Genomic DNA, 12,536 nt, shown 5'->3' on the forward strand with positions numbered 1-12,536 from the left:
TGCACACCCTACATCAAAGGGATAACGGCCAGCACATGCTGAGGAAAGAGGCAGCAAACATCCAAATTAAAAGTAGCCCCTCGATCCCAGAAAAGAGGGCAGAGTAGGACTTGAGCTCACCTCCTCTCACGAAAACACCAAAATCACGAAGGCCAATCATGAGCAAGAAAAAAAACTAACTGCTAAACAACCATCGACAAAAAAGACTTGAACCTATCAAAAAAGATATTTTACATTCGAAGACAAAAAGGAGGTGACAACAAGATGGCAGGAGGGGCGCTTTCATGACATAATCAAATCCCACACCCAACGGGTAGGTGAACCATAAACTGGAAAATAATTATATTGCAGAGATTCTCCCACAAGAGTGAGAGTCCTGAGCCCCATATCAGGCTCCCCAGACTAAGGGTCTAGCATCAGGATGAGAAATCCTGAAAGCACTTGACTTTGAAGGCCAGCGGGGCTTCAGTGCAGGAGCCCCACAGGACTGGGGGAAACAGAGTCTCCATCTTGGAGGGCACACACAAGATCTCACATACACTGGGACCCAGCACAAAGTAGTAACTCCATAGGAGCCAGGGCTGGACCTACCTACGAGTCATAAAGGGTCTCCTGGGGAGGTGGGAGTCAACTGTGGCTCACTGAGAGGGCAAGGAAGGTGGTGGCAGAGGCCCAGAGAATATTGATTGGTGTGAGCTCTCCTAGAGGTTGCCATTTTGTCATCAAAATCTGGACCTACTCAATAGGTTACAGGCTCCAGTGCTGGAACACCTGAGCTGAAACAATCAGCAGGATAGGAACACAGATCCACCCATCAGCAGACAGGGTACCTAAAGCCACACTGAGCTCAAAGGCACCAATAAACGCACCCCTTAACATGGCCCTGCCCACCAGAGGGACAAGACCCAGCTTCACCCACCAGTAGGAGGCACCAGTCCCTCCTACCAAGAAGCCTCCACAAGCCTCAGGACCAACTTCACCCACCAGAGGGCAGACACCAGAAGCAAAAGGAGCTACAATTCTCTACCCAGCAGATAGGATTCCACAAACACAGAAAGTTAGACAAACTGAGACAGCAAATATGTTTCAGGTGAAGGAACAAGATAAAACCCACAAGAACAACTAAATGAAGAGGAGACAGGCAACCTAACTGAAAAATAATTTAGAATAATGATAGGGCTTCCCTGGTGGAGCAGGGGTTGAGAATCCGCTTGCCAATGCAGGGGACACGGGTTCGAGCCCTGGTCTGGGAAGATCCCACATGCCGCAGAGCAACTAGGCCCGTGAGCCACAACTACTGAGCCTGCGCGTCTGGAGCCTGTGCTCCGCAACAAGAGAGGCCGCGATAGTGAGAAGCCTGCGCATCGCGATGAAGAGTGGTCCCCGCTTGCCGCGACTAGAGAAAGCCCTCGCACAGAAACAAAGACCCAACACAGCCAAAAATAAATAATAAATAAATAATAATAATTTAAAAAAAAAAAAAAAAAGAATAATGATAGTAAAGATGATCCAAGATCTTGGAAAAAGAATGGAGACACAGACTGAGTAATCACAAGAAATGTTGTTTTAAAAAGAGATAGAAGATTTAAAGAACAAACAAAGATGAACAATATAATAACTGGAATGAAAAATACACTGGAAGGAATCAATAGCAGAATAAATGAGGCAGAAGAACAAATAAGTGAGCTTGAAGACAGAGTGGTGGAAATCACTGCCATGGAACAGAACAAAGAAAAAAGAATGAAAGGAAGTGGGGACAGTCTCAGAGACCTCTGGGACAAAACTAAACACACCAACATTATCATTATAGGGGTGTCAGAAGGAGAAGAGAGAGGGAAAGGACCTGAGAAAATATTTGAAGAGATTATAGCCAAAAACTTCCCTAACACGAGAAAGGAAACAGTCACTCAACTCCATGAAGCTCAGAGTCCCATATAACATAAACCCAAGGAGGAACACGCAGAGACACATATTAATCAAACTGAAAACATTAAAGACACAGAAAAAAAAAAGAAACAAGAGAAAAGCAACAAATAACATACAAGGGAACTCCCATAAGGCTATCAGCTGATTTCTGAGCAGAAACTCTGGAGGCCAGAAGGAAGTGGCATGAGATATTTAAAGTGATGAAAGGGAAAAACCTGCAACCAAGAATACTCTACCCAGCAAGGCTCACCTTCAGATTTGACAGAGAAATCAAAGCTTTACAGACAAGAAAAAGCTAAGAAAATTCAGCACCACCAAACAGCATTACAGTGAATTCTAAAGGAACTTCTCTAGGCAGAAAAGAAGAGGCCACAATTAAAATCAAGAAAATTATGAATGGGGATGCTCACCAGTAAAGGCAAACATAGAGTAAAGGTAGGAAATCATCCACACAAAAGTATGATGTCAAAAAAAATTCATGAGAAGGGGAAAGTACAAATGCAGAATATTGGAAATACATTTGAAATCAACAGATCAGCAACTTAAAACAATCTTGTACATATATAGACTGCTAAATCAAAACCTCATGGGAACCACAAACCAAAAATCTACAATAGATACACACACAAAAAAGAAAAAGCAATCCAAACACATCACAAAAGACAGACATCAAATCACAAGAGAAGAGAACAAAAGAAGAAGGGAAGAAAAAAGACCCTCAAAAACAAATCCAAAACAATTAACAAAATGGCAATAAGAACATTCATATTGATTATTACCATTTTTTTCCTCTCTCTCTCTCTTTTTTTTTTTTTTTTGGCCATGCCACAGGGCATGCGGGATCTTCCCCAAACAGGGATCAAACCCATGCCGCCTGCATTGGGAACACAGAGTCTTAACCACTGGACCACCAGAGAAGTCCTCAATAATTACCTTAAATGTAAATGGATTAAATGCACCAACCTAAAGACACAGACTGGCTGAATGAATACAAAAACAAGACCCATATAAATGCTGTCTACAAGAGACCCGCTTCAGATCTAGGGACACATACAGACTGAAAGTGAGGGGATGGAAAAAGGTATTCCATGCAAATGGAAATCAAAAGAAAGCTGGAGTAGCAATTCTCATATCAGACAAAATAGACTTTAAAATAAAGACTGTTACAAGAGACAAAGAAGGATACTATAAAATGATCAAAGGATCAATCCAAGAAGAAGATATAACAACTGTAAATATATATGCACCCAATAGGAGCACCTCAATACATAAGGCAAATGCTAACAACCATAAAAAGAGAAATCAACAGTAACACAATAATAGTGGGGGACTTGAATACCCCACATTCATCAGTGGACAGATCATCAAGATGGAAAACCAAAACAGAAACACAGGCCTTAAATGACACATTAGAGCAGATGAACTTAGTTGATATTTATAGAACATTCCATCTGAAATCAGCTGAATACACTTTTTTCTCAAGTGCACATGTAACATTCTCTAGGACAGATCACATCTTGGGCCACAAACCAAGCCTCGGTAAATTTAATAAAATTAAAATAATATCAAGGATCCTTTCCAACCATAACATTATGGAAATAGAAATCAATTACAGGAAAAAAACTGTAAAAAACACAAACAGATGGAGGCTAAACAATATGCTAGTAAACAGTCAATGAATCACTGAAGAAATCAAAGAGGAAATAAAAAAATACCTAGAAAAAAAATGACAATGAAAATATGACAGTCCAAAACCTCTGTAGCACAGCAAAAGTAGTTTTAACAGGGAAGCTTACAGCAATACAATCTTACCTCAGGAAACAAGAAAAATCTCAAGTAAACAACCTAACATTACACATAAAGCCAATAGAGAAAGTGAAACAAACAAAACCCAAAGTTAGTAGAAGGAAAGAAATCATAAAGATCAGAGCAGAAATAGAGATGAAGAAAACAATAGCAAATATCAATGAAACTAAAAGCTGGTTCTTTGAGAAGATAAACAAAATTGATAAAACTTTAGCCAGATTCATCAAGAAAAAAAGGGAGAGAACTCAAATCAATAAAATTAGAAATGAAAAACAGGTTACAACGGACACCACAGAAATACAAAGGATCATAAGAGACTACTACAAACAACTGTATGCCAATAAAATGGACAGCCTAGAAGAAATGGACAAATACTTAGAAAGATATAACCTTCCAAGACTGAACCAGGAAGAAGTGGAAAGTATGAATAGACCAATCACAAATACTGAAATTGAAAGTGATTAAAAAAACTTTCAACAAAGAAAAGTCCATTCAGATGGCTTCACAGGGGAATTCAATCAAACATTTAGAGAAGAGTTAATACTTATCCTTCTCAAACTGTTTCAAAATATTTTAGAGGACGGAACACTCCCAAATGCATTCTATGAGGCCACCATCACTGTGATACCAAAACCAGACAAAGATGTCACAAAGAAAGGAAAATACAGGCCTACCTCACTGATGAACATGGATGCAAAAATCCTCAACAAACTACGAGCAAACCAAATCCAACAATACATTAAAAGGATCATACACCATGATCAAGTGGGATTTATCCCAGGGATGCAAGGATTCTTCAATATCTGCAAATCAATCAGTATGATACACCACATTAACAAACAGAATAATGAAAACCATATGATCATCTCAATAGATGCAGAAAAAGCTATTGACCAAATTCAACACCCATTTATGATAAAAGCTCTCCAGAAAGTGGGAATAGAGGGAATTTACCTCAAGATAATAAAGGTCATATATAACAAACCCACAGCTAACATCATGCTGAATGGTGAAAAGCTGAAAGCATTTCCTCTAAGATCAGGAACAAGGCAAGGATGCCTATTGTCACCACTTTTATTCAACATAGCTTTGGAAGTCCTAGCCATGGCAATCAGAGAAGAAAAAGAAATGAAAAGAATACAAATTGGAAAAGAAAAGTAAAACTGCCACTGTTTACAGATGACATGATACCATACATAGAAAATCCTAAAGAGGCTACCAGAAAACTACTAGAGCTAATCAATGAATTCGGTAAAGTTGCAGGATACAAAATTAATATACAGAAATCTCTAGCGTTCCTATACACTAACAACAAAAGATCAGAAAGAGAAATCAGGGAAACAATCCCATTTACCACTGAATCAAAAAGAATAAAATACCAAGGAATAATCTTACCTAAGGAGGCAAAATATATGTACTTTGAAAACTATAAGACACTGATGAAAGAAATCACTGATGAAAGATGACACAAACAGATGGAAAAATATACCATGTTCTTGGATTGGAAGAATCAATATTGTCAAATGAATATACTACCCAAGGTAATCTATAGATTCAATGTAATCCCTACCAAATTACCAATGTCATTTTCTGCACATCTAAAACAAAAAAAAAAATCTTAAAATTTGTATGGAAACACAAAAGACCCTGAATAGCCAAAGCAATCCTGAGAAAGAAAAACGAGGCTGGAGGAATCAGACTTTCTGACTTCAGATTATACTATAAAGCTACAGTCATCAAAACAGTATGGTACTGGCACAAAAACAGACTTATAGATCAATGGAATAGGATAGAAAGCCCAGAAGTAAACCCATGCACCTATGGTCAATTAATCTATGACAAAGGAGGCAAGAATATACAATGGAGAAAAGAAGTCTCTTTGATAAGTGGTGATGCAAAAACTGGACAGCTACATGTAAAAGAATGAAATTAGAACATTCTCTAACATCATACACAAAAATAAACTCAAAATGGGTTAAAGACCTAAATGGAAGACCGGATACTATAAAACTCTAAGAGGAAAACATAGGCAGAACACTCTTTGACATAAACGCAGCAATATTTTTTGGATCCACCTCCTAGAGTAATGAAAATAAAAATAAACAAATGGGACCTAATTAAACTTAAAAGCTTTTGCACAGCAAAGGAAACCATAAACAAAATGAAAAGACAACCCACAGAATGGGAGAAAATATTTGCAAATGATGCGACTGACGAGGGATTAATCTCCAAAATATACAAACGGCTCATGCAGCTCAACATCAAAAAACCAAACAACCCAATAAAAAAATGGGCAGAAGATCTAAGTAGGCATTTCTCCAAAGAAGACATACAGATGGTCAACAGGCATAGGAAAAGATGCTCCACATCACTAATTATTAGAGAAATGCAAATCAAAACTTTAATGAGGTATCACCTCACACTGGTCAGAATGGGCATCATCAAAAAGTCTACAAACAATAAATGCTTGAGAGGGTGTGGAGAAAAGGGAACCCTCCTACACTGTTGTTGTGAATTTAAATTGGTACAGCCACTGTGGAGAACAGCATGGAGGTTCCTTAAAAAACTAAAAACAGAGCTACCATATGATACAGCAATCCCATTCCTGGGCTTATATCCAGAGAAAACCATACTCAAAAAAATACATGCACCCCAATGTTCATTGCAGCACTGTTTACAACAGTCAAGACATGGAAGCAACCTAAATGTCCATTGACAGATGAATGGATAAAGAATATGTGGTACATATGTACAATGGAACATTAGCCATAAAAAAGAATGAAATAATGCCATTTGTAGCAACATGGATGGACCTAGAGATTATCATACTAAGTGAAGTAAGTCAGAAAGAGAAAGATAAATATCATATATCACTCACATGTAGAATCTAATTTTCAAAAAAGAAAAGAAACAAATGAACTTATTTACAAAACAGAAACAGACTTACAGATATGGGAAACAAACTTACGGTTACCAAAGGGGAAACATGGGTGGGAGGGATAAATCAGAAGCTTGGGATGAACACACACACACTACTGTATATAAGATCAATAACCAACAAAGGACCTACTGTATAGCACTGGGAGCTCTGCTTAATATTCTTTGATAACCTATATGAGAAAAGATTCTAAAAAAAGAATTAATATATGTATTTGCATAACTAAATCACTTTGCTGTACACCTGAAACTAGCATAACATTGTAAATCAACTATACTCTAATAGTAAATAAATAAATAACACCTAAGGAAATAAAAATTATTTTTTACATAAATGGTATGGAAGGGGTGTATATCCATTTGCAAGTTGATTTTTTTTCACTCAGCATTATGCTTTTTTTCGCAGGTTTCTCCAGGTTAACAAATATTATGAAATGTTTATTTCATTTAAGTAACTATTCAGTATTTCATTATATGGATATACCTAGGGTGACTACATAATTTATTATCCAAGGCAGGTCTCTTTTGAAAATTAAAATAGGGTCAATTAATGATTACACCAATATAACAGGCATAACCTAGGGGTGTCCAAGGCAAATCAGGAGGTTGGGTCACCCTGACTATACTACTACTTATATGAATTCCTATTGATTGACATTTGGATTGTTTCCAATATTCAGATAGTATAAATAGTGATACAAAGAATAACTTCAAGCATGCTTCCTGGTGTACAAGTGCAAGAGTTTCCTCTAATATTATAGTGTAAGTTCTGATCCATAGATATGCATATTTTCACTCTACTACACATTGACATATTTCTTTGCAAATTTATATTCCCATTTGTTCTGTTTAGGACTTATGCATTTCCCCACATTTTCATCGATAGTTACAGAAGCACTTGAGAGGTGGCATTTCATTATTGTTTTAATTTGCATTTCCCTGATTAACAGTGAGATTACACGACCTCCCACATGTTCAACAGCCATTTGGATTTCCTCTTCTCGTAAACGCCACTCATTTTTGTGTCATTATATTTGGGTTAGTTTCAGGTAAACAAAATATGGCTGTTCATTTTTAATCTTATTTTAAAATCTCTTTTTTATGTAAGTTTAGGCAACTTATATTTTCTGGGTATGAATATATCTCACTATTCTTTTTTTGATCAACCCTGTATGGGGTTATCAGTTTTATTAATCTTTTCAAATAATTAATTACATATTGGTTATAGACAAATTTGGTGAGAATTGATAACTTAAAAACATGAGTCTTTCAATCCATGAACATGGGATATCTTTGTATTTATTTGGACCTCAGCAATGTTTTGTTAGCTTTGTGCCCAGTATTTATTTTTGATGCTATTGTAGATGGTATTTTATAATTTTCAAATTGATGTTAGGATCTAGAAGTACAATTGATTTCTACATATTTATCTTCTATGAATTACTTTACTAGTAATGGCCTTCCTAAATTAACTCATTGATTCAAATTATAGGTTTGGCGATTTTTTAAAAATATAAAACAACACCAGTTATGAATAAAAGCCGTTTTGATTCTTCCTTTCCAACCTTTATACCTTTTATTTCTTTTTCTTCACTTATTACACTGGATTACAGTAGTGAATGAAAGTAGTGAGAACAGATATACTTGCTTTGTTTTTGACCTCAGGGGGAAATTTTAAATGTCACAACATTGAGTATGCTATCTGTAGGGTTTTTGTAGATGGCCTTTATCAAATTAAAATTCTCTTCTATTCCTAGTTTGCTGAGAGTTTCTAACATAAACATAAGTTGTGTTTTAGCAAATGCTTTGCATCTGTTGAGATAAGTTCTTCCCCCTGCTTTATTCTGTTATTACATTGGTAGATTTTTCTGAGTATTAAGACAACCTTGGACTAAACAAAACACCCTGGTCATAATGTATTATGCTTCTTATATATTGGTTTTTGATTGACAGCCTGGCAAGTTTGGGCCCTGAAATACTATGTGAGATTCAGTTTTACCCTGAAGAGATTTCAAACATATCTTTGAGACTCCTGCCCCATGCAGTTTTAAAATATAGCAATAATCTTGAGTCTTGCACTTTGATGGAACTTTATCTCCTAAGTTCTCCAAGACAACAGAGATTTCACTCTAATTTTTAAAAGTTTGCAGCCCACATCCCTAGCCTCCTCTGCTGTTCCAGAACTCAGCAAATGTCCTGTTGGAAAAACTGGTCATGTGTTTCAATCTTTTTGAAACTGTGTAGTTTAATTTTTATAGTTCAGACAGGCTAGTTTCAGCTGAGGAGGAGAATAAATTATGTTGGAAGGAATCGTTGTCTAGCAGACAATGCAGAGTTAATCCTGACCAATATCTACCCTGTAAAATCTGTATCTTTAAGCCAGAGAAATGAAAGGAGGGTTGAAGGACGCCAATCCAGGTAGTAGATTAATTTAAATGCTATTGTATCTCCAGCACTTGGTTCTAATAGTCTCCTCCTGAACTCTCAATACCTGCATTCATGGCTGGCCCCAGGGACTCAGAACAGCCCACTATCCCCACTGAAAGGAAATGAAAAGTTGACTGATGCTAAACAGACCTCCTTCAGCAACTACAGCCATCTAAGCACTGTATCCTGCAGTGTGATTAATGATTTTTCTTTCCCTTTACATTTAAGAGCAATGTGTTTTAGAAAGAAGGGAAAGAAATAGAATGAAGAAGAGGGATGAGGAAGAGAGAGGGCAGAGATGTAAAAGTGAAAAAAGGAGAAACTATATGTGAGGAGGAGACGAGAGGGAAGATACAATTTCTCAGTATGAAACAGAATTAGCCAGAATTGTGTATTTTCTCCTAATACAAAGGATTCCATCTCTGCCCTACATAAGAATGTCGTTACTTAGGTTCATATAATCTAAATGATACACTCTACTGGAAACAATAAAGAGAAAGGAAAATTTAAAGAGGCTCTGTATCACCCTACAACACTTTTGTTTTTAAGTTATCTATTCCTGACCTCAAAAAGGAAAAAAGCTTCACTAGTACTCTTTATAATTGTACACTAATGGCTTTAATTTAAGAATTTAAATACATTGGGAGGGGCAAGGAATTGACAGGAGTGCTGTTTGGCACATCAATATTCTTTCTCTCTTTCTGCTTCCTCCAGGGTTCCTATTTCATATATATTCCTATTTCATATATATACACATGCATATATTAATGTATATTGCATGATATATGTTGTATACATATATATTTATAATTATTTATCTAGCTAGCTAGCTATGTTTAAATAGATGTAGATATATCATGAGGGATATGAGACTGTAATATCCATCTCCTCATTTATTGACATAGTTGATTTTCCAGATCTGACTACCTAGGCTAGTGTCTGCTCTCTTCTTCACTTCCCCAAATGTGTCACGTGGTTCTGCAACATGGAAAAAACTTCTGCCAGGGACTTATACATTATGAAGGGTGGTCTTTTTTTTCATCAGCCTCAGCCTAGGTTAAAGATACAAAGGCTATTTCCCTTCTTCATTTCCAGTACCTACTCTGGACTTTCGGGTACTGGATTCTCAACAGTTCCCCATAATGCTGTAGATCTCTCATTAATATGAACCCCACATATTGGGGTCTGAAGGCTGAGTCAGGGATGACCATTGGAGAGCATTTTGCAGAGGAACTTGGTGGAAAGGAAGGGGGAAGGTATTTAGGGGTACTATGTGTAATTAAGGTTTGAAGCAGCATGCAGTCAAGAATCAGACACTTGTGCACATGAGAGAACAAGCAGGTTTGCTTGGCTGGGGCAGAAAGTAATTGTGGGTTAAAGATCAGTCATAAATAAGAACAAGAATGCTGAGGGATGTTGATGGACAATTTTAAAGACTCATATGAAGCATATGTATTTGATTAAAAAGAAAAAGACAACAGAAAACCATGTAAATTTCTGAGAGTCTATCAATAGATCAAAGATGAGATTCATGCTTACCAGTCAAAGCACTGGAGTGTAACTTGATCAAAATGTTTGAGAAGGAATAGTCTTTCTACTGTATAAAAGGGCAGACAGAAGGGGCTGGCAGCTGGCAAGAGGGACAATTTGTAATAATCTAGGTGTCATATGATTAGAGAAGACTCAGACTAGAATATAGACTAGAAAGAGTTGGAAAGGATGGCTCTGAAAGGTTTTTCAGGTAAAGAAACAGGACTTAGAGACACACTAGACATGGGGGTGCTGGAGAAAGTAAGCTGTAGCACTTCAGGTGATGTGCCAGGAGAACAGGATGGTAGAATGCCATTGATAGGGACAGAATGTTGGGAAGGAATGAGAGTCCTGTCTAGGATGTAGTATGAGTTTCCTTGCCACCTCTTTATTAATGCAGGTTTTATGACACAGGTGTAATAATTAATCCAAATGGCTAGCAGATGTGGTTATCCATCTTTGGGCATACTGGCCTCCAAACAGTCTCCCAATCAGCAAATTCTCAAGCAAGGACAAAGAAAATTAAAGAAAATAAATTCTGTTGATATATTTATGGAGGCCACCTGGATTGAAATTTGATGGCTAAGAACTTGCCTGGATGCCAGGCAACTAAGGAAAGGTCAGAGCCCCTGGAGCAGTAGGGCTTGGGGAGCCAAAGCACAGAAATAGAAGGGGGAATGTTCAGTCACATTCCATCTCAAAAAGACTAAAAATGGAGTTTTACTTTTCAGAAAGAAATATTCAGAAAGAAGTCTTTCCCTGTATGCTCTGGAGAACCTGCCTCATCTCATGACTAGGGTCCCACCATTTTCTTGAATTGCACTCTCTACTCTAGCTGAACCAATCAATCAGTGAAGGTTTTGTTTACATAAATAGATTACCTCCTCTTTGATTCATGCTCTTAAATTATTACCTCTCAATATAGATAGTTTCTAACTAGTCTCCCTGCCTTCAATCTCTTCCTGCTTGGCATAGCAGTCATTCTAAATTACAGCTTTGATCATATAGTTTGCCTGTTTTAAACTTTTATCACTTCCTCTTTGCCCACTAAATAAAATCTAAATGCCTTTGCCTGCTATTAAAGTCTCTGTATAAGTTAGATTCAGTTTATCTCTCTAGTCTCATTACATACGACCAGTATCTCTTCTACACGAGTCTTTTGCTCTAGATAAACTTGTTAGTCTCTATCCTTCAAAATAATTCTTGCCCTTTCTTTGCTGCTTACACACTGCTTGAATGATTGGAAACTCCTCCATTTTTTTCCTCCGCACCTGTTCAAAACCATAATCTCACAATTTAAGGGTCAACACTTAGCCTACTTCCATTCTGTCATAAAACACATCTTAAACAGTTTAAAAGAATGAAGTTAAAGGAAGTATTCTTTGACAGTAATAGAATTAAACCAGAAACTAATACAAAAAGACAACAGAAAAATCTCCAACCACTTGAAAGTCAAACAACACACTTCTAAACAACCCATGGGTCAAGAAGGAAGTCTCAAAAGAAATTTTTAAATGTTGAACTTAATGAAATTAAAAATCCATCATATACAAAGTTGTGGGATACAGATAAAGCAATGCTTATAGGAGAATGTACAGCATTAAAAGCTAAACAAGAAAGACCTCAAATTAAACTAAGTTTTCACCTGAAAAAACTAGAAAAAAAGTGTACACTCAAAGCAAGCAGAAGAAAAAAAATAATATAGAGCAGAAATCCATAAAACTGTAAACATAAAAACAATTTAAAAAAATCAATGAAACCAAAGTCTGGCTCTTCAAAAAGAACAATAAATTGATAAACCTCTAGCAAAAATGAGAACACAAATTACCCATATCATGAAGTAAAGAGGGGATATCACTGAGACAGGTGGGAAGGGGGCAGGGCACAATCTTTAATGACATAGCAATTGA

Source organism: Balaenoptera physalus (genome assembly GCF_965194825.1).
Source record: "Balaenoptera physalus genome assembly, chromosome: 1".
Lineage (NCBI taxonomy): Eukaryota > Metazoa > Chordata > Mammalia > Artiodactyla > Balaenopteridae > Balaenoptera > Balaenoptera physalus.